The sequence below is a fragment of the Nilaparvata lugens genome, chromosome 4, assembly GCF_014356525.2.
Source record: "Nilaparvata lugens isolate BPH chromosome 4, ASM1435652v1, whole genome shotgun sequence".
Lineage (NCBI taxonomy): Eukaryota > Metazoa > Arthropoda > Insecta > Hemiptera > Delphacidae > Nilaparvata > Nilaparvata lugens.
In genome coordinates this window covers 47,010,353-47,034,551 of record NC_052507.1, presented here as the reverse complement: position 1 = coordinate 47,034,551, position 24,199 = coordinate 47,010,353, and the positions used below count along the sequence as shown (strand labels likewise).

The following is a 24,199-nucleotide window of genomic DNA, read 5'->3' as shown; positions in this document are numbered from 1 at the left end:
AATTTCAAATTATCAGTTTGAATGTTTTTAAAGTGGAAACTGTTGTGATATTTATACAAGTGATCTTTATAAACTTTCATCAATCGAAATTTGGGAGTGTGACAGTTATCCTGTCCATAGTTATCCAGCTTATCCTGTTGTTCTCTCCCAATCATTGTCTAAGATTTATGCTTATATTATAGATTGATTTAATAAATTATTAGTCCATCATCTCTCAGGAGAGAGTATAAAGGAAAAGAAGGAAGGATGAAAAAGCTATATAAAGACACTGTATATTCTTTCTCCTGATGACTATTACAAAGTTGATGCACATTAATGGTAGTTCTCGTTGGTGCCTCCCAAATGCCTTGCTCAGTCTCGCAAATGTCGCAATAAACTGAAAGGGAAGAGAACGTAGAATTGAAGAATTACAAATCGTGACAAGCAGGATTATTGGCTTAACCTTTTCAAGAGGTCGGAGGGAGAGTGGAAAAGAAATGATGAAGGGAATTTCGGCCGCAAATTCGTTGAGAACAGCAGCTAAGCGGAGCAGGATGCATGTGTGTGAGTAAATGTATGTGTCTGTGTGTGAGTTTGTGGGAGGTAGTTTGCGAACACTCCATAACTCACGCTAAAGACGCCTCAAGCGGTGCACGCGCCTTCCTTTAACAACCGTGACACACCGTTATTATGCAATATCAAAATATATTATGAGAAAAAACAAGAGATAGAAAATACAATATCAAGGAAGGCAGTAAGAGAAGGAGAGTGTGTCTGTGTTTGGAAGATGATTGGATTTTGGCTTGTGCGGGTGAGAAAGAAAAATGAAAAAAGAAACAAGTAGAAGATAGACGTGTGTCGACATTTCATTATGGAAGCAACCTTTTCGGCTATCCTATCAAGTGAACCCTCCGTATCCCGATTATGGATGTGCCATAATATTCTTGTCGGTATTTTTTTCTTCAAACTGAATGAAAGAAAAATTGATAGCGGAAGTGGAAATTATTTCCTCAGATATTCTAGAAAAATATGTCAGAAGTCTCTTGAAAAATTATTATTGGAACTCAGCTTTTCAAATTAACCAGGCTTATCAAATATCAGAATACTCGCTCATTCCTTCCATATCAAAGCTTTTCCGTACAATTAGAAAACCAATTATTATAACTGTGATTTCATTGTGGCGACTGGCGAATCAAGTTCTTTAACTGTAAGAAGTGGAAATCGGTCTCAGATATCAACAAAGAATGAGAATTGAGGAATCTGTCGAAGACTCGTAAGACGACTGGTTTATTTAGCGTGATTTGGAGCATTAAAATGAAGCAGACTGGAGAGATAGAAATGCCAACATGGTTGAGAATAGCTAACAAATCGTCTAATTAGAGGACGAGTCGCATAACAAGCTCCTTTGCATTATCTTCTCAGTTGTATTTCACTGACTTCAAATTTTCGTTTGTTCCGTATAGTGAGGTTCTGTGTACCGTCCTAAGCAGTCGAATGATGCATCCATGAAATATTTTCTTCTAATGTATTACAGTATCATTACAGTGTGTCTCAAGGAGACACATGCCTAGAAATCTTATTGTATGAATAAAATACACAATAAATTCAAAATAATGGTGCAAATCATGACTCATATGAAGTTCTCACTTTTAAGGAGAGAGGAAATTAGAAATTGTGATAAAATAATGCCATTGTAAACAAAGATCCATTCAGAATTCCTGATGAAATACTAAGGAATGTCTCAAGAAATTCAAGTACTTGTAGCTGTATTGGAACGGATGAATTTCATCGGATTTCACCTAATAAACTGAGTTGATAATAAGACAATTATTATCAATTATAGTTATAAATAATTTTAAGGTTTTATCAATGTCTGAATCTGTTGAATAACTGCTCTTGAATACAAATATGATTGATAGTGAACCATGCCAGTTCTGTGTCATGATATAATCATTCCTCATCCTTACAACTTTAATCATATTACAGAAATATAAAGCCCGTTATATTCAAATCTCTCTCACCTTATCATCGTTTACAATTTTTGAAATACACTACTTATTTCTTTCCTACATTTCTTTATAAAATCATTGAGAATCAAGACTACTGATCCATGAGAACAGTTTTCATTCATATTTTACAAATATCAACTAAAGCAAAAATTTAGTTCTTCTCCAACGTATCATTTAATGTATCACATCTCAGAAGAACGTAAAATAGTGAAACTCATGATAGGGAGTAGTATCATAGAGTGAGGATACCGTTAAAAATACCTTGTAACAATCATTTGTATGGTAGTATGCATCTATTTAGAACCAGCAGTCTCTTTCCTCATATCAACCCCTCCACAACCAGGTACACAATCTCTAGCGAGATTTATTTGCAACATCTCCTCGAATTAAAAATTCTTGTAGAAACACGTCCTAAACCAACAGAGGACTTTATGACAGTTGTAAGAGACATTAAATGCGGTGGCGTTTCTTGGGGCGCTCTCAGCTGGAGAGTCGGATTATACAAGCCAGGCAAACGTTTGAGGGAAGGAAGTGGTTGACATAAAGGACACAGGTAAGATATTGCCTCTATTTGTCAAGAGGACGCGCTCTCGACTCGCTGAAAATAGTGTTTGAGGACAGTTTGTTCTTGAGAGATTTACAGCGGGCGTGATACATCTTGCCTTCTTTGCTGGCGCGGTTTGAGAGAGACTTTCAAAAAGATCATCCCTCCTCCTCACGAGGCATCACGGAGAATGCCTCGCCTGTTAAAAGAGAATATTGTCAGCAAAGCCGTAGATGAATGATTCCCAATTATACGTTTCAATAGATACGTAAGTGTCGCTATTGTATCGATCTCACTTGTGTCTATAGTTGTCTATTATATTGGCAGCAGTCTAAGTAGTGGCAGGATGTTTGGCGAACAATTCTTCATTTCTTCCTCTTTATCACTCTACGCCACAACTAGGATGTATGGCTTGCTTCTTCGACTATTCTCTTTTCCAGTAGTCTACATCTACAACTTTTTCTCTCATTCTGTCCTTTACTCTTCCCGTTCACTCACTCTCTCCGTTTCTCTTCCTAAATCTACACATCACCTCTCATGCTTTCTTTTTTCTCTCTCTATTATTCATTTCTGTTTTATTCCTCGACAAATCTACAAAACTACCTCTCATTCTCTCTCACTCACTCTATTCTTCATTTTCTGTCCTCGTTTCCCGCTCATTCCTTCTCAAATCTCGGCCGCAACAAATGCACACGAGCCGATAATAGGAGAAAAGATACATTAGCGGAAGTTACCACAAAAAATGTTATCAGAAGCTTGTGCGTGTATTGTTGAGTCCCCAGCCCACACTCAGCTCCATAACGGCGAGCTCTTAACTACATCTGTTTCTAAAGATTTCCGAAAGTGGACCACATCTCATTGAGATCAAATTGAGGGCAATAATTTGTCCATCTTGACAAATAATACGAACACTTATCGCTCTCGTTTGGGCAGGTGGTCGATAGTCCCACCACTCGTTATAGTTGCATTCACTTTCAAATGTCAGCATCGGTTGATCGGCAATCATTTACGCTATTTATAAGGAATGCTGACTGTTTGGAGAGAATCACACTATATTTGAAACAATATTCTTCACCAAAGCGGTTTTATTCGTTCTCCAGGTGATCGGAGTTCAGGAGTAGTTCCCTGCTCCTTACAATATCGCATCCCGCTGCGAAGCTTGTAGGCTTCATCTCGCAGCAACTGACATCTGTTATGTTTTGTTCCCCTATTCTGATCAACATTTTTATTTCCTTCAATTGATTCTCGTCAACCAAGCGTTCTTAACTTATCACAAACGGGCCGTATCCTGGAAATGTAACATATTCACTTCAAAACGTTGAATAGAAGAAAAGTGAGCTCTTTTCTGAATGAAATATTCAGTAGGAAAACAAGAGAGTATAATTAGGAAGTCCTCTCAATGAGTAATCGTTTCTACAAAGCCATAGTTCTCACTTTATTGTGTTTCTTATTTTCTCACAAGATTAGCTATCAGAAAACTAATTACCTCATATTAACACTGGAATATATTTGGTTCATTTCTCTATAGAAATGAAGAGTTTAGAGTATCATAAAATTGGAAGTGAGATGCCATTGACCGAGCTAAGAATAATGCTGTTTTCTCGTTCTGTGAAAGAAGTCATCATTTCTCAGTGATTTGAAAGTTATGTCTATGTACCAGTTAATTTCTCCTCATTTTAAGCATATTTCCTCTGTGGTTATTGTTGATTAGATTTGAATTATTTTTGTAACTCATAATAATCAATTTTATTTTTCATTAGATATAAAATACATAACCAAGATAAAAGATGATTATTATAAAATCGAATTAATATTGATCAAATATAATAAGTGTATGAATTCTATCCAAACTCATCAATCTACTAAAATCCACAAATTCGTCAATCTACTACAATCCACAAATTCATCAATCTACTACAATCCACAAATTCATCAATCTACTACAATCCACAAATTCATCAATCTACTACAATCCACAAATTCATCAATCTACTACAATCCACAAATTCATCAAGCTACTTCAATTGTAGTTGTTGAAAACTGGTTGCCAATAGCTACTGCTAGGCATCTCAATAAATTAAACTCGTGCTACTTGCTCAGGAACCACAATGAGCCAGACAGCTGCAAATAATACCCACCTATAAGTGAAATGAACAATAGTAAAGGTACCGTAGTACAACAGCTTTCTGTCTTGGTAAACACGAGCTCAAGTCATCTATAGTGAAATTCACTTCAAACTGACAGCAGCGTTAGAACGAGAAGCGCTGGTGTTATTCATGAGGAATGCTGCCAGTGTCAAGTGAATCTCACTATAGCAATAGGTACGTGCCAAGCCGAAACCCTTCAGCAGCTGTTCAACCCTTCGGGTTCTTGACCCTTCAACGAAAACAACCCCCTTTCTTGCCGATCACATCTGCAATCCTTTTCGATGACTGAGTAGAAACATTTTTCTATTCATGTGAAAACGGTTCCTTTTGCCAAAAGTCGTCAGATGTTCGCCAAATCTGGAAAACATCCTTGGTGAAGAAAGAGTTGTTTTGTTCGACAGCATCTTGAGACACTTTCGATTTGTGTACTTCTCACCTCTTTCCTTCTGCTTGTTTTCAGTGTTTCTTCCAGGTGTTCCGAATAAGAAATTTCAATATTTTAGCTGCCGTACCATCTGCATACAGATGAGTTTGAACATTACACATTTCAAAGCAGTGAACATAATATTATGCTGAATTATTGTCTCCAATATTATAATTTTCACTTTCCTTGCCCTATTACCATAGGTAAGGAAAGTATTGATTTCCGAAAAAAATTAAGGTACCCCAATTTCTAAATTTCTATACGTTTCAAGGTCCCCTGAATCCAAAAAGTGGATTTTGGGTATTGGTGTGTGTGTGTGTGTGTGTGTGTGTGTGTGTGTGTGTGTGTGTGGTGTGTGTGTGTGTGTGTGTGTGAGTGTATGTGCGTCTGTGTACACGATATCTCATCTCCCAGTGAACGGAATGATTTGAAATTTGGAACTTAAGGTCCTTACAGTATAAGTAACCGAAACGAACAATTTCGATCAAATGCAATTCAAGATGGCGGCTAAAATGGCGAAAATGTTGTCAAAAACAGGGTTTTTCGCGATTTTCTCGAAAACGGCTCCAACGATTTTGATCAAATTCATACATGAAATATTTATTGATAAGTTCTATCAACTGCCACAAGTCTCATGTCTGTGAAAATTCCAGGAGCTCTGTCCCATCAATGCAAAGTTTGATTTTAGATTCCCAATTATCAGGCTTCAGATACAATTTAAACAAAAAATTCCAAGTGGAAAAGATTGAGCATGAAAATCTTCACAATTGATGTTCAGTAACATTTTCTCCTAAAATTGGAAATAAGCTAGAAATTCGAGAAAATGTTATTATTTCAATTGCAAACTGTTTGCAACTGTTGATTCTACTAAATCATTCACTATGAAGAGATAGCAGACTTCGTGTGTCTCCAGCGTTATTGTTCTGTCACCAGCTGGCTTGGATCTTTGAATATAGTAGACTTGAGATGTGCGTGATCACTAGCGTCAGGTGATAAATTTTCATAACGGCAAGGAAAGTTGTGTGAGTGCGCCACACCAGATTTTGATTTATGAGAAGACAATGCATATTAAATGGAATTTTTATCAGCTCATAGCAATTGGAATGTTGATGGAGAAAGCATTGAGAGTAAGTAACGAGACTTGAAGAATGTACACACGTATTCAATGAATTTGAGCTTGAATTTGAGCAGAAGACTCATGTACTATTATTTTATTAATAATTGTAATGTAATTTACTTCAAAAAAATACTTGTTAGTTTTTCATTTCCTACAAAATTATTCTCAATTCAGTAATAATAAATGTTATATGACTGTCAATATAGAATGTCAATTAAGCCATAGAAAAATTATATTTTATATTCTTAAACAGACAATAGTAAGTTTCTTCCAATCAATTGACATCAAATAGCATTTGTTGAATGGATGATAGCTTCCTCGTAATATTTTGTCTTTAGTTCAATAATTATTATGAAATGGAAACAGATGACGACATTTTATAATACTACTGGTAAAAGTTTCTCCAGAGAATGATTGAGATCATTCTACATATCATACTTGTATAGTTTATATACATGTTTCTATATGCTTCTATATGGATATGATACTTAGCTTCTTATTATATCGTAAATAAGGAATTGTTCTTTTAATGACTTCCCAAATTTATATGACTCATATAAGATTGAGGAAACCCTCGTTTAAAAACCGGAAAACGACTGCTAAAAAACTGGGAAGGCGCACGTTCCGTTTCCTTTGCGAGACTTGTCGTGTGCTGTTGTGGCTGCCAGTCTCAGTTGACAGCGTGCCTACAGGAAACGAATATTTTGTGCACAGATCCAAGGAATTGTTCATTAGACAAGCAAGTAGCAGTCAGGTGTGAGGGATGACTGTGACAAAGCTAGTCACATTCTCTTTATGAACATCACCAATGCTGACAGTTTAAAGTGGAATGTTGCTAGTGAGGAGTCTCGCCGGGGTTACACCGGTGGAACACAGTACTTCCTTCCTTTAGCTGAGCCTCAAAACCAAGCACACGCCGGCATTGTCTGCTTGTCTTACATGCGGATAGACACAGTTGTAGTCGTCTTATCACTTCCGCGACCAAACCATTCATTAGGCCAGCCACACCTTCCATTCAGATCTCACTCTCCAATCCTGTCTTAGCCATACATCCTAGCTGTGCCTCAAGTGTGCTAATGCACTTTGCAAAGGACACCACCAGTGTACAATGTACATGTCTACTTCAATAAGTGATGGTCGTTTCAAGTCCAAGGAGTTATTGAGTTTGAAGAAAGTTGGAAGATTGAAAGCTTCCCAAGTCCGTTTTCATTGAGTTCATCAATTTGGAAGTCAGAACTAGTTTCTGAACCTAGTTTTTAGAGTAGCTTCTCCTAATCTTAAAATATAGTTGTCTTCCGATGTGAACAATAAAATCAGGATTATTCAATGAGGACTGTTTTCTACTAATTATTAGTATTCATAATATGAAATTTCTTATTCAATATCAAATTCAGATATTACTGTTATATGCGTAAAAAACAATCCTCATTGAATAATCCTGATTTTATTGTTCACATCGAAAGACAACTATATTTTAAGATTAGGAGAAGCTATTAGTTGTTAAATTCTAAAAACTAGATTCAGAAACTAGCTCCGACTTCGAAATTGATCAACTCAAAAGATAAAAGATTGTAAAAAGCTTCTCAACATATTTATTTTCTTTGAAATCTCCGCATTTTTGTCAAATATGTTTTTGAACGGATTATGATTTTGTAGTAACATGAACCATTCAAATTTCGTAATAAAATATTTCATATTATATAGTTCAAAGAAAGCAATCACAATACACCAGATTATTTTTTGGTCTCTATTCCCTTCCCTGGTACTCATTCAATGTGATGAATCTCTGCGGAGGCTTCTAGATTAATCCATTGTTGTTGTTATGATTTCCGGAAGCCCACAGATAGGCGCGTGTCAAAATTTTGTAAATAATCTTGAAAAGACTGGTCAAATCTATAGAAGGCCCCATGCGCCTCGAGTTAAACAAACAAAAGGGCATCTTGAATGGCACAAGGAAATGAAAAACAGTAGGCACAAAAGAAAATAACGAACTTCATAGGAGAACAGCTGTGAAGACTGAAGAGGTCAGTAAACAAGAATGAAGTTCATTTTTATCTCGACTTTACCAAGAATAGTATCGTCTTTGTGATGGGTTATCCATCAAAATATTTCCAACCAGACAATTATTGTTTGTGGCATCATACATCTATTGGAAGATGTTTATCGGTTGATAAAATAGAAGTGGATGTTATGTTCTGTAATGTAGGAGTCAAAAGTCATATGAGAGTATACGTGTATGTTACTAACCATTCATGAATTTCGTCCTCCGTATGAATAGAATTTGAAGGAAGTGGATAGGATGAGGAAATGACGTCACTTGGTAGTAAAGGAAGTTGTACGACCTTGCTAGTAAGATGCAGTTGTCTTCTTTTCTTTTATATTCTCCTTCCATTCATTCTTTTTGGCACCAGCTGCTTCTACTTTGAGTGAGTGTGTTCGTGTGCAAGAAGCTGTTTCTCCACCTTTACCCATCCATCCTTCTCTTCTCTCTTTCTCTTCCTTCTAGTCTTCCTTTGATGTTTACTTCTTCCACCCTGTGCCATCCAAGTAAGGTGGAAACCATCTGTCTTCACTACATCATTGAGCAGAGGAGAATGCTAGGTCAGTCACCCCACAACTAGGTCCTCTGCAGGTCTGTATTTCTCCTACCTAAACTCAGGTGGACGATTGACAAAAAAATGCTCTTCTCTCAATTTCAGATGGAACACTGAACACTTTGGTCGTATGATTGTCATCAAAATCTTATTCAAATCCCATGTTCTCAAATTAATCTGTCAAGAGTGATTACATGGAAATTTATTTTTTTAATATTCATATCGAAACAATAATTATTACTCTAATTATCTTCTTTGACTACTCGATTGTAAGTTGTGTTCTTCATGATTTTTTATCATTTTTAATTGTTTTTGCATCCTCTCATTGATTATTGCTTCCTACTCCCTACCAAATCTGAATTAATTAATGTGATGCTCATTGGAACACATGAAGATTGCGTAATTAATCTATAAATTTAGTATCGTATTATCTATCTATTCAACTAATTCCATTCTTGTTTTTTGTTGCAGTGCTTTAACGTTTTGATTGGACAAAAACTCCCAAAGCAGTTTTAAATTAAGGTAAAGCGTTTCTATTGAATTTCCTAAATCAATTTAGAATTCACTAATTTATTTTAGGAAAAACAACGCCTTATCAGCTTTTCACCCTTGTTGATCTCACTTCTTTTGTACCCAAAATGTACAGTCTAGACAAAGTGCTATGTGTATAAACAAACATGTGAACAATACCTCCTTACTACGCGTGGGAATAAACTATAGTTCTATAATACTAGCTCACACTATGAAGTCTAGGGTATAGCGCTATAGAATTATTATTCAACTTGTTGAGGTGCTGGTAAAAATTACGGATACGGTCTAGTGGAGTAATGTTTGTACTCGACCACCCTCTCTACAAGCAGAAGAAGCAACAGATGACGATTTTTTTCGATAAGAACAACAGCAACGTAGCAAGCATGCAAAGCGACAGAACTATGAATTTAATGAGCAACGGAGCCAGATGACGTGTATGTCAAACTGTAGAGCAAGAGACGAGGGAAAGGAGTTGTAGTAGGAGTGAAACTAGAGACAGACAGACAAGGTTGAGGGAGTATTCTAGTTTTTAAGGGTGAACTCCACAACGGAGTGTACGCAGAGACAACGGCAATTCTTTCCCTTGAAGGGAATGAGTGATCTTACCGGGCCATCAATCGCCATTTGTTGCTGGCAGATGGCCGTTCCTTCGTAAAAGGGCGATTCGGACTCCTGAGCAGAACACCCTACTACCATGTCGTTCCCTGCTTGCACCGCGTCAGTTGCATTTTTGAGAAAATTGCAGGTCATGGTGGGGTGCTGACGAGCATCACACTAAGAAACAGCGTGGATAAATTATTGAATTGTTTGAGAAAAAACTACTCGATCTCGAGCTATTCCGAATACTAGAAATCAGAGAATATAAAATGTAATATGGTAAAGGATAGAATTAGATCGAAATAAAGTAGTGTAGAATTACATTGTATACTCTCTGCTATAGTGAGGTCCACGTTATAATGGCAGTGATGAAAGATGGGAGAGCAGGTTGCCAAATCTCTATATTTGACTCCATTTTGCCACCGAGTGTACACAGCTATTATTCAATTCATCCTAACATTTGATCTAATATTAGTTTTCATTTTCCTCGATAAAATAAGCAATTTCATTTCAAATGAATTACATTCATCAATAAAATATCCTTTTTCATAATTTTATCCAAAACTTTGCTTTCATAACTGAGATCAGATTTTTATTCTCATACACACGTGAAATCTTGGCGGCTAATTTTAAAACACTGTGATACAACAATCTGAACTTCAAATGAACATAAATTAAGTTATTCTACTTCAATTTCTCTCAAAAATAATAGAAAAATAGAAAACCTATTTATAATAAGATAATTCCAATGGAAATAATGAGTTCTGAAATAACCTTTCAATGTTCATACCAGAAGCATGGATGAAGTCCAAGTTATGATCAAGATGGTCAAAGTTATCAAGTGTCGTTTCAGGTGTAGTTTGTGATTCTCATATAGTAATATCTAAAAATTATTTCAGTTATTAAACAATACATTTTCAAATCCACTTATCTACTCAAGTATTTTGTTAGAATGAAAAAAACATGGCGGTTGAAGATTGTCTGTTTAGATCTGTACAGTCACTATTGAAAGTAAAAGTAAAATATTCCTGGCAAACTGACAACATTGCAAAGCTAGAAAATATAGTGCTATCTGCATTGCCTAACAATAAAATATCAAAACTATTGTCAATCAAATACTGTCATTATAACGTGGACCTCACTATAGAAAAAGAACAGAGGGAATTCAAGATATTTTGATGTTCAATCAACATGTTTTGAAAACGTAGCATTCTAGAGTTGACAGTATTAATGAGTGTTAATAGTGTGAAAACTATGGAATACTCTACTATTGTTCGTTCTGAGGCGTGTGGAAACACACTCTCTTTCTCTCTCATCGCAATCTAATCTAATCGCAGTCGCTGTAACTTGGTGTTGGGTTACTCAAACTGTCTTCACAGAAATTCCTCACCAGGTTACAGCGATTCTGTAGAATTTTATTAACGTTTGGCTTTGAATTGAAAATAATATTTTCAATCGAAGCAGTCAGAGTTGGATCGTGAACGAGAAAGGTACTCTCATAGACGAGCACGTGGTTCTTGGTTGTGACTGCGGGTGAGTGGCACAAAACCTTGAAATTACTTTTCCTAAATTCGAAATTTTAAGATTGAATAATAAACTATTTCATTCACTCCATTTAAGTGAGAGAGATAACAAACTTTTGTAGTAATATAGGAAAGTAGACGAAATGTAATAATTAACTTGGAATAACGATATTGAGATAGTACATTAGTAGCTTATTATTTTATTGTTTTGATTCATTGACTTTTGTTAGAAGGAAGTGAATAGGTAGTTTATTGGTTCGAATCATTGACTACTCTTATTGGAAGTGGACGTACCAATGATTTCATATTCAAATTCTTATTTAATGATTCTTATTCAGACTTAGGATTAAGCAAAGCGTATAGTTGGAATGTAATTTTCAGTCAGTGCATAGCTTGAGTTTCTTCATGACATTGAATTCTATGTCAAAAATTGGTTCAATTCGTTTCCCAGTAATATCTTGGTCAACGAATTCGAGTTATTGTCAGATTGTAAGAGTAGCCTTGCCTAGAAGTCGACGCTTATTATATCAGCAAAATATAGAATGGGAAATGAATTCACCTTTCTCTCACTAATTATTTTGTTGTACTAATATTGAATAACTGTTTTGCAAATTTTGTAATCTTGAATGTCTCGTAACACAACGTATCACTTGAGTAGTCTTATTTAATAAAATTATAATATAATAATAATTTATTAACGCATAAATAGAATCTGTTGAAGATGATCATAATACTGAATGAGTGAAAAGTATTCAATATTTCATCTTATTAAATATTTCTTGAAGAATTAAATTGATAAAAAATTATGCATTTGAGAAATACTGGGGTGTGACAGATGTTTACGGTCAACTGCAAATCAACGCAGCAGTTCAATTCCTGTAACTTATAATATCAAGAGTTTATTTCAAACCCCTACAATTAGGCTACATCAATAATTGCATGATTTCCTTCATTCAGACATTCCTTATTTCAATTATATAACAATAAGATTCTGGAAAGAGTCGGATGAACACATCCGATGTCTTGCGTACAATAATCAAATTTATTCTTAATGACTGATTCATTTTGAGTCAAATTTCAACAGTGATTATTCGGATAATATTCTAGAAAAATTAAGCTACACAAACCTGGAAGCACAACGTGTAGTGCAAAACTGACTGATTTCATGAATCGCAGGCGAAAAATGATTGCAATAATTTATTCTATAATTTGGCATCAATCGCTTGTCAGTGTTTTCATTGGTTACCGACGAAAGTAATCGAGTTAAGAATGGTTGGCTTGCAATCCCGGGTGGCCTCGCACTACTCTCGTTCACTTGCTGAAAATTATCCACTCTCGCTTGCAACTAATTGAGTTGGAAAATTGTGCTCGATGTCAGGACAGCCTGCACTAGTGTGCAATTCGAATATCGAAAACTATTATTAACTGACGGTGTCAACCTGCATAAAATTACCTGACTTTTATTTTCTGCTCGGCTATCATACTCGTCGGCAACGTCCATCTGACCGATGTTATTTGTGAAGGAGGTTGGGTCTGGAGATGAACAGTAGCTGTTACAGGTATCCAGTGGAATTCCAATCATCATGTTTCTTGCCAATGTAGGCATCGGGATAATGTTTTCAATAATATTAATGACTCAGTGGATTCGCTGTGGATATTGCGAAACTCTTCACGTACATGAGTTCTCAAATTCGTTGTTTTCCTTTGTTGAAGTCTGATACAAGATCAACTTACGTTATGTTTTAAATGAATATTCCATTTGAATTCGATGATTAACATCAATAAATTCAACCAACCTACATAAATAAATTGAAGTTGATTAGTATAGCCCACGTTAGCAGTAATATTGTCCTGAAGATGTAATAACTTTTCAAAAATCATCCAGTTCTATTTCATATATAATAAATCATAAAATCACTTATTCTAAAATAGCTACCCCATATGTAACGTCAGTTCATTTGAATTAGTAGTCAATATAATACTACAACAAGTGGAGATGCACTGTACACTAATAGTTGAATCAACGGGACATACTACACACTGGCTGGGCTTAAGGAATGTGAGGAGAGTGTACCATGTGTAGCACCTGATCCAAAGTCTTGAAGGGAGAGGTGCTTCATGAAAAGACGTGTAGGAGACGACGGAAATATCGAGAGGAAGAGAGAATGATTGGAGGAAGCAAGGAGGTTGAGAAGGAGAGAAGACGACAGCTTCTCTTGAATGGGGACCTGTAGTTACCCAACTGTGTCGCAAAGGAGGGAGCCATGGCCCATCCTTATAAAATGCATTCCTTTAGATTCTACTCTTGTTATTTTTCTTCTTCGGGTCTGACGTAAGAAACCGTGACGTCAGGACGATCTTTGCGGAGAAGGATGACGTAGAAGGTGAAGCTTGACTGACTCAACTCCTTGGATCGTTCTGTCCCTTTAAAAAGCCACAAACCTTTTTAAAATGCCGTTTCTCCTCCCTCATCATCTTTGCCATCCACTTACTAATGTTCCCCTCCCCTCTACAGCTTCTTTCCTCGGTATCTTAGATACCGTACCTCCCATCCCCTATCTCTTCCTATTTCTCTTAGTATCTTCTATATCTTGAGATTCATGTTCCACTTACGCTTCCATTTCGATTGAAACAGCAATTCCCTTCCTCTTTCTCTTGACATCATCATCATCATCATCATCATCATCATCATCATCACCATCACAATAAGAATCAACGGCACCCTCACATTGTAATCATACGCACCATAATAATTTCCTCTCCGTTTTCTTATTCTTTTTCGTTTTTGTTTTAAGGTGGCCCTTTTCTTCAATCCTTCCCTATTCAGTAGAATCCCCCAAGATGAGGAGCAGAGAATACGAGCTATATGAACTACACAGGGTACGTTTCTTATAATTACACACAACTCTATCCTCCACGATCCTTTCTCTTACTCCCTTATCCATTTCTCTTCCCCTTCCTCGTTCTCTCTAACTTCATACTCCTTTCGCTACTAAGCCTAGAAACTGACACCCATTCTTTCCAGTAGGACATATTTCTTAAACACCATCTCCTGCATTTACACATCACCACAATGATAAACTTTCTTTTCCCTGCAAGATCTGCGTGCCAGCTCATCCAAGTTATTCCACAAATCTAGAAAGTACTTTTTTGAAAAGATGCTTCTTCAATGATCCCTACCATTTACTTTAAAATCTTGCTGATTAATAAGAGAACTGCCTATTCCTTAATGGCGTCTCCTTGTATATTGTAATGAATCTCCTTGAAGTTTTCGTTTCGGAAAGTAATGACGCTCATCACGAACAATGATTGATTGAGAAGAAAAAATGATGTTGGAATTATTCAAGTTAGTGCACATCAGAACCAAGATTAATTACTGATCCAACTTAATAGTGTTGCTTTCAAATGTGATCCATTCCTTATCGATAATTAAAGGTTAATCGACAATCAGATAACTGAATTTAGACATATGAATTTATTATCTTTTCAGCTCATGGACAGTTTATTCGGAGGGAGGGAGAATAAAGATCACATTGTCACATCTCGTTCCCTCCAATCTTTAAAAATTGGTACTGCACTTAGATCACAGTGCAATGAGAACAATTGCTGTAATCTCGTAACTAGGTATTCAGATTACCTATCGTTCTACAAGTTTATCAAAACCCATAATAATTGAGTAAGTTAGTACAAGTGAGTTACTGGATGCTTTTTATTCCCGTGTTATACTTAATTGTAATTATTTGGTGGTTGAAAAGTTTTGGATAGTAGGCAGAGTAGAGGAGACAGTGACGTCATCGATCTAGCCGGCAGTTGTGTGTGTTGGCAGATGTTTGCTTGCCATACCAGTCAGCAGTCAGCCACGTTTGCTTATTATTTTCGCTTCGCAGTAGTAGTTATCGTACAACGGCATACGTCCCGTAAGCGGTGAATCAAGAAAGGGGAGAAGAAGAAAAGAAAGGAGAAGGGAGCAGAGAAGAGAGAGAGAGAGAGAGAAAAAAAGCACAAAAGTAAGTTAGTGGGGCGATAGGATATAGTTGGTGACGTAACGCTGCAAATAATGAAATGAACGTAGTCGAGGCTTTTTCTTATCCGATGGTAGAGGATCGATTCACAGCCCTTCTTTCGATAGTATATAGGGGACGCTGGACGAACAAAGACGCCAATTGGCAACTTACTGAGAAGGATGCCTCTCTCTATCACTCCCTCTCTCTCAACTGAGCGACGGACAGCTGCTGCATCTTTCACTGCTGCAGACGCTAGTAAAATCTACTGCGGCGTCTGTCTTATTGACAATGGTTACAAAGCTGCTACACCCCAATATTTTCTATTTAGCGTCGATGTACAACTCATATGACCCTCTTCCCACGCACTCGTTACCAAGTTGTCTCGTCCAAGTACTCTTGGATGATGCTTCACAAGTTGCGCATTAATTCATGTGCGATTGATGTGTAATAGCAGTTCACTAGATCTGGGATTAGAGTATGAATAATCGATTTGTCAACATGAATTAAAGTAGATTGTAGGAGATAGAGTAATGAAAAGGTTTTTAATTTTAAATGAAACTGTTAGTTTTCAATAATTGAAGCGTTTACAAAACACATAAATTCTCTCCATCGTCATCATCTGTATTTATCGTCCTGGTTCAAGTGTTCTGCTGCAAAAATAACTCAACAAAACCTATACTTACTTCAAAATTTTGATGTAGACTATTCAGGTACTGTATGTGTGTTGAAAGATATTAGTTTTAAAAAATGCATAGAGCCATTCCTCCTTGTTCTCACAAGAGATTCTAGAAGGAATCCAAGGCTCATTTAAAAAAGTGTTTATCATTGTAAACTTGAGAATATTTTATAAGGAGGACGAAGTGGAAAATTATTTTTCAGAGCCTTTAATATTAACATCATAATGGGCCAGAGAAAGCTTTATTTGTAATATTATGGAGAATAGGATGTAGAATCAGGATTCATTTTCTGGGTGTTCTGGATAGAAGCTATAAATTTGCATGTGGTCATAATCTAACACCAGCAAGAAAAATAGAGCTCCTATAAGATTTAGTTCCACCACACGATAAAAGGACGATTATTCATCATACTTGCTGGCATTTGAAGAGAAGAAATGTTTCTAGGAAAATACTATAGTCAACTGATATCTTCGTTCCATTTCACCTAGAGGGTTTCCCGAACCGAGAAAATCGGTGATAAATCAGTAAACAAAAATGTTTTCCTTGAAGGAATACAATGGCTGACGCTTAGCACGTATACTCCTCATGACTCATGAGGATTTTTTCGTTTCAGAGGGTATGGGGTATTTGGACGTATGATTTTTTTCTTTGGCGATGGGGATGCAGTTAGAGGGTGGTTACTGTATTGTCCTCCCTTACACTGTTCCTATTGTACTCTATGTTTTTATCAATGGTTCACTGGTACCTTCAAATTCTTCACGAGTGCCTCTTCCCCACCCTCTTCGTCTACTTATTTTTTGTTTGTGGCTGAGAGTTACCCCCCCCCTCTCTCGATAATCATAACAAAAAAATTATTGTAACCATTGAATGGAGCTTTACTCGAAATTGGCGTATGCTTGTCTCATTCAATTAATTGAGGTTTGGTTGATTTGTGCTTTTTTGTTTCCTAAACGATGATAATTGATATTATTGTAAATAATTAAAATATCAATGTAAACATAGAAGTTTAGTCGTATCAACAAGAATGGAATCTTAATGAGTCTATCCTAATAGAACATATACGACCTTGTATGAATAAACTCATTGAAATTGTATCTTTTGAGCTCAATTTCATTGAATTGATGAAATAAAACGTAATTTCATTCGTACGTTACAGTTTGGTACGTTCTAAATATGATAAAGCATTACATATCTACAATGCTATCATATCACGATTTCATAAACAATTATACTGTATATAACGAATTTATCTTTTTATAGCTCTCTCATGATTTGAATGATTCATATGGCTATTATTTCCAAAATCACATTTCTCACGATTTGGATACTGCTTAGGTGATACAGATCATCATCAAAATAAAACCTGTAGCATATCAGTTCTTTAAGAGAAGTCACTGAATCTGAAGCATTTGTATTCCATCAATATAGTAAATCCTCCGACAGCCAGTTTTGAAACTTATGAGATTAAGGGTTGCCACTTTTTGAAAAATGCTGCCACACCAAATTTAAAATATTTCCACGAAATCAAACCAGTGTGTCATATCTCGGTAGCAGTGAGCTAAAATTGTCAGAAATAAAAATGAAACTGTGATAGAGTGGGGTGTGGCAATGGAAATTTTACAAAGAGATTAAAATATGCAACATTTTGAAGTTGCAGTAGCAGCTGTAGTGGCTAGTAACGAATTCAAGCCGTGGCTGACAGTAGCCTACAGAGTAGAGAGCTCGACAGCTCTCATACGAAATATCATTTTGAAATGTACCGAATGCACAAAGCACCGACCGACATCTCGACAAATGTTCACCATTAAAAACTGTTGGCGCAAAGCTAAGTGCCTGCCAGATCATGTTTCTTTTTTCTTGCCAGACTCTGTATTTTCAAAAACACACATGAATAATGATACTTTGTACGGCGTGACACAAAATAAAACAGAATTTTTACTTCAATGGTGAAAATTCACTCCACTGTTCAATTTCAAGTGAACAAAGAGGAATAAGTCATGCATTCGTACCTATAACAAGGTTATTTCGACGATTCTATTGATTTCATTGCAAAAAACGAATCGCTACTCGCATCGCAACCAGTTATCAAATCCTAACAATGTTCCTGTACAGACTAATTAAAAGGTTGTAACGTTTATTGGTTGTTAGTGAAAATGTCAAAACAATGGAAAATCATGAGTAGTTCAACAACATAGATTTGAAAAATCAATGAATATCCGATTTCATCTCGAAATGTTAAATTATTAATTATAGATGCGTTCAGTTCGTCATTGCGTGAATTTCTCCACAAGAATAATGGATAAGGTTGTGGGTGAGAAAAATCAAGACTTGAATTTTTGATGAGGGTTGAGAGTATGGATAAGTTCGCATATTAATTATATCTCACTTGTTATTGAAGATTTGCCTGTTAACCTGTTATTCTTGAATGTCTATTCATGAGAAATATTATTATTTAAAATTCTGTAGATACGAGAGCCAAAGAGTATAAGATTGTCCACCAAAAGCAAAGAGAATCAAATCATCCCACTTTTAATTTTTGAAAAATATTCTCTCGACCTCAAAAATACCAATAGACAAGAAAGACGTGTTATTATGAAGGAAATATATTATGCAATATTATTTTTACGGGAATTTAAAGTAGCTTCAACCACTCCGGATAGGATCCGAGTTTTCAAATTAAAAAGCAATTTACTGGTGTTGAGTGTGCGCTGAAACCAATCGATATGAGGGGTGAAAGTGAGCAGAAAATTTTCGGTGGCGAGTTGATATAGAATAAAGCGTGTAGGCCGGCTGGTCAAGCCCCATCACCAATCTAAGGGATCGTGCAATTTTTTTTACGCAGATGTTCCACTCCAAGAAACTTTCTCTCAGATTTCCCTCCATCTTCTCCTACCCGTCTAACTCGACTTCGAGTGAGCGTGGAAAGGGGAAATTTTCGACGAGGAAACAGTCGGAGGAAAGGCTTTTTATTCGCTCTTTTCCATATCATTCCTCTTAATCTGCCGAGTTGCTGGTTTATTACTACGGTAAGGTTAATTAAGGAGAATACCAGCCCTGCTGGGGTGGTGGGTGGTGGTTTCCCTGCAACTGACCATTGCTAAAGCCGGCAAAATTTCTCCTCTCCCACCCATACCATCACAGCTCATCATCCTTTTACGACAACTACAAAAGGACGGCTGCATCTTTCGGCCTGCATTCGTCCGCCGAACGCCAAGTACTCTAGTTTGTACTCTTTTTTCCTCATTCTTTCCCACTCCATTTTCCCACTCCATCTTTTTCTCTTTCTTATTAATCTTTTTTCCGGATGCATTTCCCTTCGATAATTATTCCTCTTTTTTTATTCACTCTCCCTTCTTCTATTTTCTACCCTTCTAATTCTTTCCTTAGTTATATTATTTGTATTCTTCTTCATTCATATATTTTATTCTACTCTTTGTCATTGTTGTTTCTCCTTCTCTTTTCATTATTATTCTCTTCTTCTCTTTCTTTTTGCGAATTCCTCTTTTCTCCTATGTTCTTCGTTTGCTCCTTCATCCCTCTTTTTAATCTCCCATTCTCTCATAATCTTCTTCCTCCTCCCCTCCCTTCACCTTCTTCTTCTTCTTCTTCTTTTTCTTCTTCTTCTTCTTCTTGTTCTTGTTCTTGTTCTTCTTCTTCTTCTCTTCTTCTTCTTCTTCTTCTTCTTCTTCTTCTTCTTCTTCTTCTTCTTCTTCTTCTTCTTCTTCTTCTTCTTCTTCAATTGCCTCCTTCTATTTCTTGTACAGCTGGAGTAATAAGCCTATTCCGAGCACGATTCAATGCACATGCACTGGCAATATAGGTCCATATCCAATCCTTGCTGACTCTTCCTCCATTCTCGCTGAGTCCAGTCTCAACAGCGGAGACTTTTTTATTGCACCATATTCAACGTTTAATTAAGTCAAAGCCTTAGAAAAGAAGAGGTCACCAAAGCAGTTAATAACCATGAAAAATGGTAATAATATTATAGAAGATAATCCGTTTGGAATATTTTTGTGTGAATTTGGTGTTTGGAGACAATTTTTAGAGCGAGGAGTTTTGAGTGCCATCCTTTCTAAATGAAAGTTCTGCTGAGTCCAGCTCATTGAAATTGAAATTAATTCAGCAAAGAGCTTTTCAGTAGGTTAAGTTAATATGGTGCAATTAACCAAATCATTGTCTATTTACCCAATAAACTATGAATATGATCTGAAATGTAAAAAAATAACTTCCAAACATTGAACCCATTAGTAAGTTTATAATTTCGATCGTCTTGTCTATCAGAACATCACCTTTAACTTTTTCCAACTTCAATGCTTTAAGATTCTCTGTAACATTTACACGACATAAGTAGTGTTAATAAAAATGAACTTGCAAAGAATAAATTAATGAACCATACTTCTTCATCCATATGTCTTGTCAATGAAACCATCCATAAACTAGTGCATTTGAACAAAAAAATGATGAAATCTCCATTAGATTGAATCATGAAACTTTGCCGCAAGAATTAATATGAAGCACATATATGTGTTTCCTGTTCATCAATGAGTGATGGTATTCCATTCACAAGCTACGACATTTTCAGTTTGCGAGGAAGAGCGTTGATGAGGCAGAAAAAGCTGCAAGGAAAAGGAAGTCTCTCCAAGACAATGGAATCCTTTATCAACGCTTATCATTCGTACAACCTCACCAATATTATGAGAATAAAGAGAGTACTGGAAAAGAATGCGCGAGATATATAGTTCGGAATGAAGAAGCGTTCTCTTGTTTTGTTGTTCTTCAAGGCTATAATTTTCTTCATGTGAATTTTTTAATCTCTCCGTCATGTAGTGGATCGATGGGGTGATGATAGTGTGTGGGGAGGGGGAATTGCATATATTGGAGAGAGAAAATGAACTGGAAAAGGTTTGTGGGAGGGAGAGGAGGGGAGATATAGGGAAAAATGGAAGAGAGGATGATGCCCCGATGAGTGATGAAGAGCAACAGCAAAAGCAAATAGGGGAACAGAATAGAGGATCTGGAACTGGAAACAGGTTGAAGAGAGTTCACGGAATGCAGTGCAGACACCGGCTGAGCGCATATAAGCCGTTTACCATGCTTTCGGCATACATCAACCCTTCGCTCTCTTTTGAAACTTCAGCCAACTAAATATAAACGTGGGCCTGCATTTTCAAACAAGCACACTCACACACGCGCACATGCCGACCTTGCACCCACCTAAACCTGAACCTCACACTGAAATCCACCAGGATCGCATCTAAAGAATGGTAGTCAGCATCCGAGAGCTCACTATCCATTTGCAGTGCAATGCATTTGCCAATCCGCCAAAAGCAGCTATGCTATGCTGATCACTCACTAGCCGAAACACCCAACAAATCTAGCCGGGATCACTTCTAGCCGGTTTTCACCTCTGTCCCAAATAGCCAATCTCTCATTATCATCGACTCCACCAACTTAACCTTTCATTCTATATACTAGAACTCTTGTGAAAAATAATTTGAAGCATAAAAAGTTGTGAGGGCATGTCAGTTCATTCTTCAGCAAAAGTGTTTACATCGTGACACTTATAACTGAATACATTTACTCTACAAATACCATTAATTGATGTTTTTATTTCTATTACTGTGGAAACAAAAACGGAGGCATCAAAGAATGAAACAAGAAATTGCAACGCGATTCTAATGATATCTAGAAATTTATATTAAACCAGATGATCTGTTCCCAAGAAACAGGATTCTTACAATAAATAGCAAAATTTGCTTTTCATTTTCTGTCACCAGGAATGATGTTTTGTGTGCTTTTAAAATTGTCATTGTCACATCCCCTGAATTACAGGGAGTTTTTTTCACCCAATCTCTTAGTATCAATCAATGTTGTGGAGAACAGTGCTGATAATTTTTAGCTGGAGACTGAAAGAACTGAGATTTTGAAGTCAATGGAACTATCAATATTTTATAAAGAAATAGATCCATGTCTTTTACGACTAAAATGTGAATGACGTATTTCTGTCTTAGTTGTCGCTACAAACGGTCAAGAACTCCTTCCCATGCGTTCTTGAGTCTTATCTAATAGACATCATCCTCGATCAATACGAGTACAGATTATAAAAAACTCTTTTTGCAAAAATTGAAGGAAGGCTGGAAATTAACGAGCATCGTCCGTTCTCTATCTTACTCCAACTCCACACCCACACACACACATTCACACACTCTTGCACGCACTCACACAAGAGTCTTATAATCGGCTCCAATTACAGTTTGGCACAGTTATCACTAATCACAGACGCAGGCACAAGTAAAGTGATTACGGACATTCGGAATCACACACCCCTTTCCCTGCGGCGTTTCTGCGAATGCAAATTCTGTCCAAGAGCATCTCTGGCTTAGCTGCACTTGCATCTCACTTTCAATGTTATTGAATTTGCTCTCAGTAATGAATCTTGGTTCATCAAAGTACTGCAACTCAATATAAGATTCCATTTATACTCAATTTTTTCGTCTTTTTTAATTATGGTCTTGAAATTCCAGCAGATGAATAGATTGATAAAACTTGCAAGAAAACATTGAATATAAACCAACTTCATTTTTTTCAACTCTCTTTATTTTAAATTGTGTCTGAAATTTTTCTTTCCCTATTACTAACATCTCTCATCTATAATATTCATATATTCATGACTCTATTCTCTATTCATCTATTCTCATATATTCATGACTCTATTCTCTATTCATCTATTCGTCTCTATTGATCTGTTATCTATAACATCTCTTCTTTATTCATCTGAGTCAACTTTCTTTTTTTATGGTTTTGGCTCTATAGCTGTAAGATCACAGGATTTTCTGTATAGTTCAATGTACCAGGTTTAATTATGGGAATCAAGAATATTATCCTGCTCTGGAACTTAGCTCAAGATGGAATGAGGTTGAGACTTGATGAAGTCTCAGATTATCAGATCTTGAGATTATCAGATGAAGTTGCAATACACGATAACGATTTTCAATGACAGATTGAATGTAATCATTTCAATTTTTTCTGGAGTCGATAAATTGATTTTTCCAAAATTCAATCTCTTTAACAAGTTAGAGCTGCAGTTATCGCACCAACTCACTCCACATTAACTTAGTAACTCATGGCTGAAAGTGATAACACACTAGAGCAGTTCCAGTTGGGCTACACTGCACCGTGCAAAAAACACACGCCCAGCCAATCTAGCAACGTGAAATGTGTGCAGTTATCAACACCAGATTCCAGTTGAGATAGTTTTCTGTGAAATTTAGCCATTTCCCATATGCCAGGAATCAATTTCCACGCACTGAGGGTATTTCGGGAGAAAAATCAGCCGCCGTCAATGTGAGTGAGTTGGTGTGGGGTTGTGAGTGTGAGGGCGGAGTGAGGAGGAAGGAGGAAAAGTGCCAGCGGGCCGACAACAACGTGAAGAGGAGATGAGAGGGAGGAAAGAGGGATATTTTGCTGCTCGGCCGGAAATGATGCTGTTTTGGCCGGCGGTGTGTGTGATGACGGGGAACGGAGAGGAGGATAAAGATAGGGAATGAGGGATGGCCGGTGGATTGCGCGCACACTGCAATAAACATTGATCGACTCCACTGACTCGACTGACTGACTGTTGAGAAAAAGTCCACCTATGACGGAATATCAAAGCAATTGCAATAATCCAGACCTCCCTCCCTCCCCTGCCCCATATGCACTCAGCCTCCCGCAAAGTATCTCAACCGCATCACTACACCCCTTTCCTCCCATAACCGATTCCGCACTTAACGATCCTCGTTACGAATATTACATGTAATCGGACTAAACGGAAGATCGCGAGCGTCATGTCATCCTCCTTAAAATAATTCACCCGCACAATCACTCCTCTTCCCCCCTCTATACAATTCCCTATCGTCGCTTCTTCTCAGAGCTGGATATCTCATCGAATCGGTTTCCCCTTCGCCTAAGAGATACTCATGTAATATAGAAAGATATCTGAATTGAAAGAAAGACGTCTATACACTTTTCAACGTTCCTCGTACGTATAATTTGATTAAAAATACCAATTCTG

The 24,199-nt window shown here is 36.7% G+C and overlaps 1 protein-coding gene across 12 annotated transcripts in view; it reads left to right on the top strand.

Annotated features, from left to right (window-relative positions):
* The window catches only part of LOC111054967 (homeobox protein prospero), a 134,702-nt gene that overhangs the window by 50,113 nt on the left and 60,390 nt on the right, over nucleotides 1-24,199 (top strand). For 8 of the 12 annotated variants that reach the window (XM_039427581.1, XM_039427580.1, XM_039427576.1 and 5 more), the window contains exon 4: nucleotides 9,286-9,336. The exons of 3 other annotated variants lie outside the window; for them this stretch is intronic. The gene's annotated coding sequence lies outside the window, so the exon portion shown is untranslated. Of the gene's footprint in view, nucleotides 1-9,285; nucleotides 9,337-11,348; nucleotides 11,476-24,199 lie in introns of those variants that run through there. One more of the 12 variants, XM_039427582.1, reaches the window with a different exon arrangement.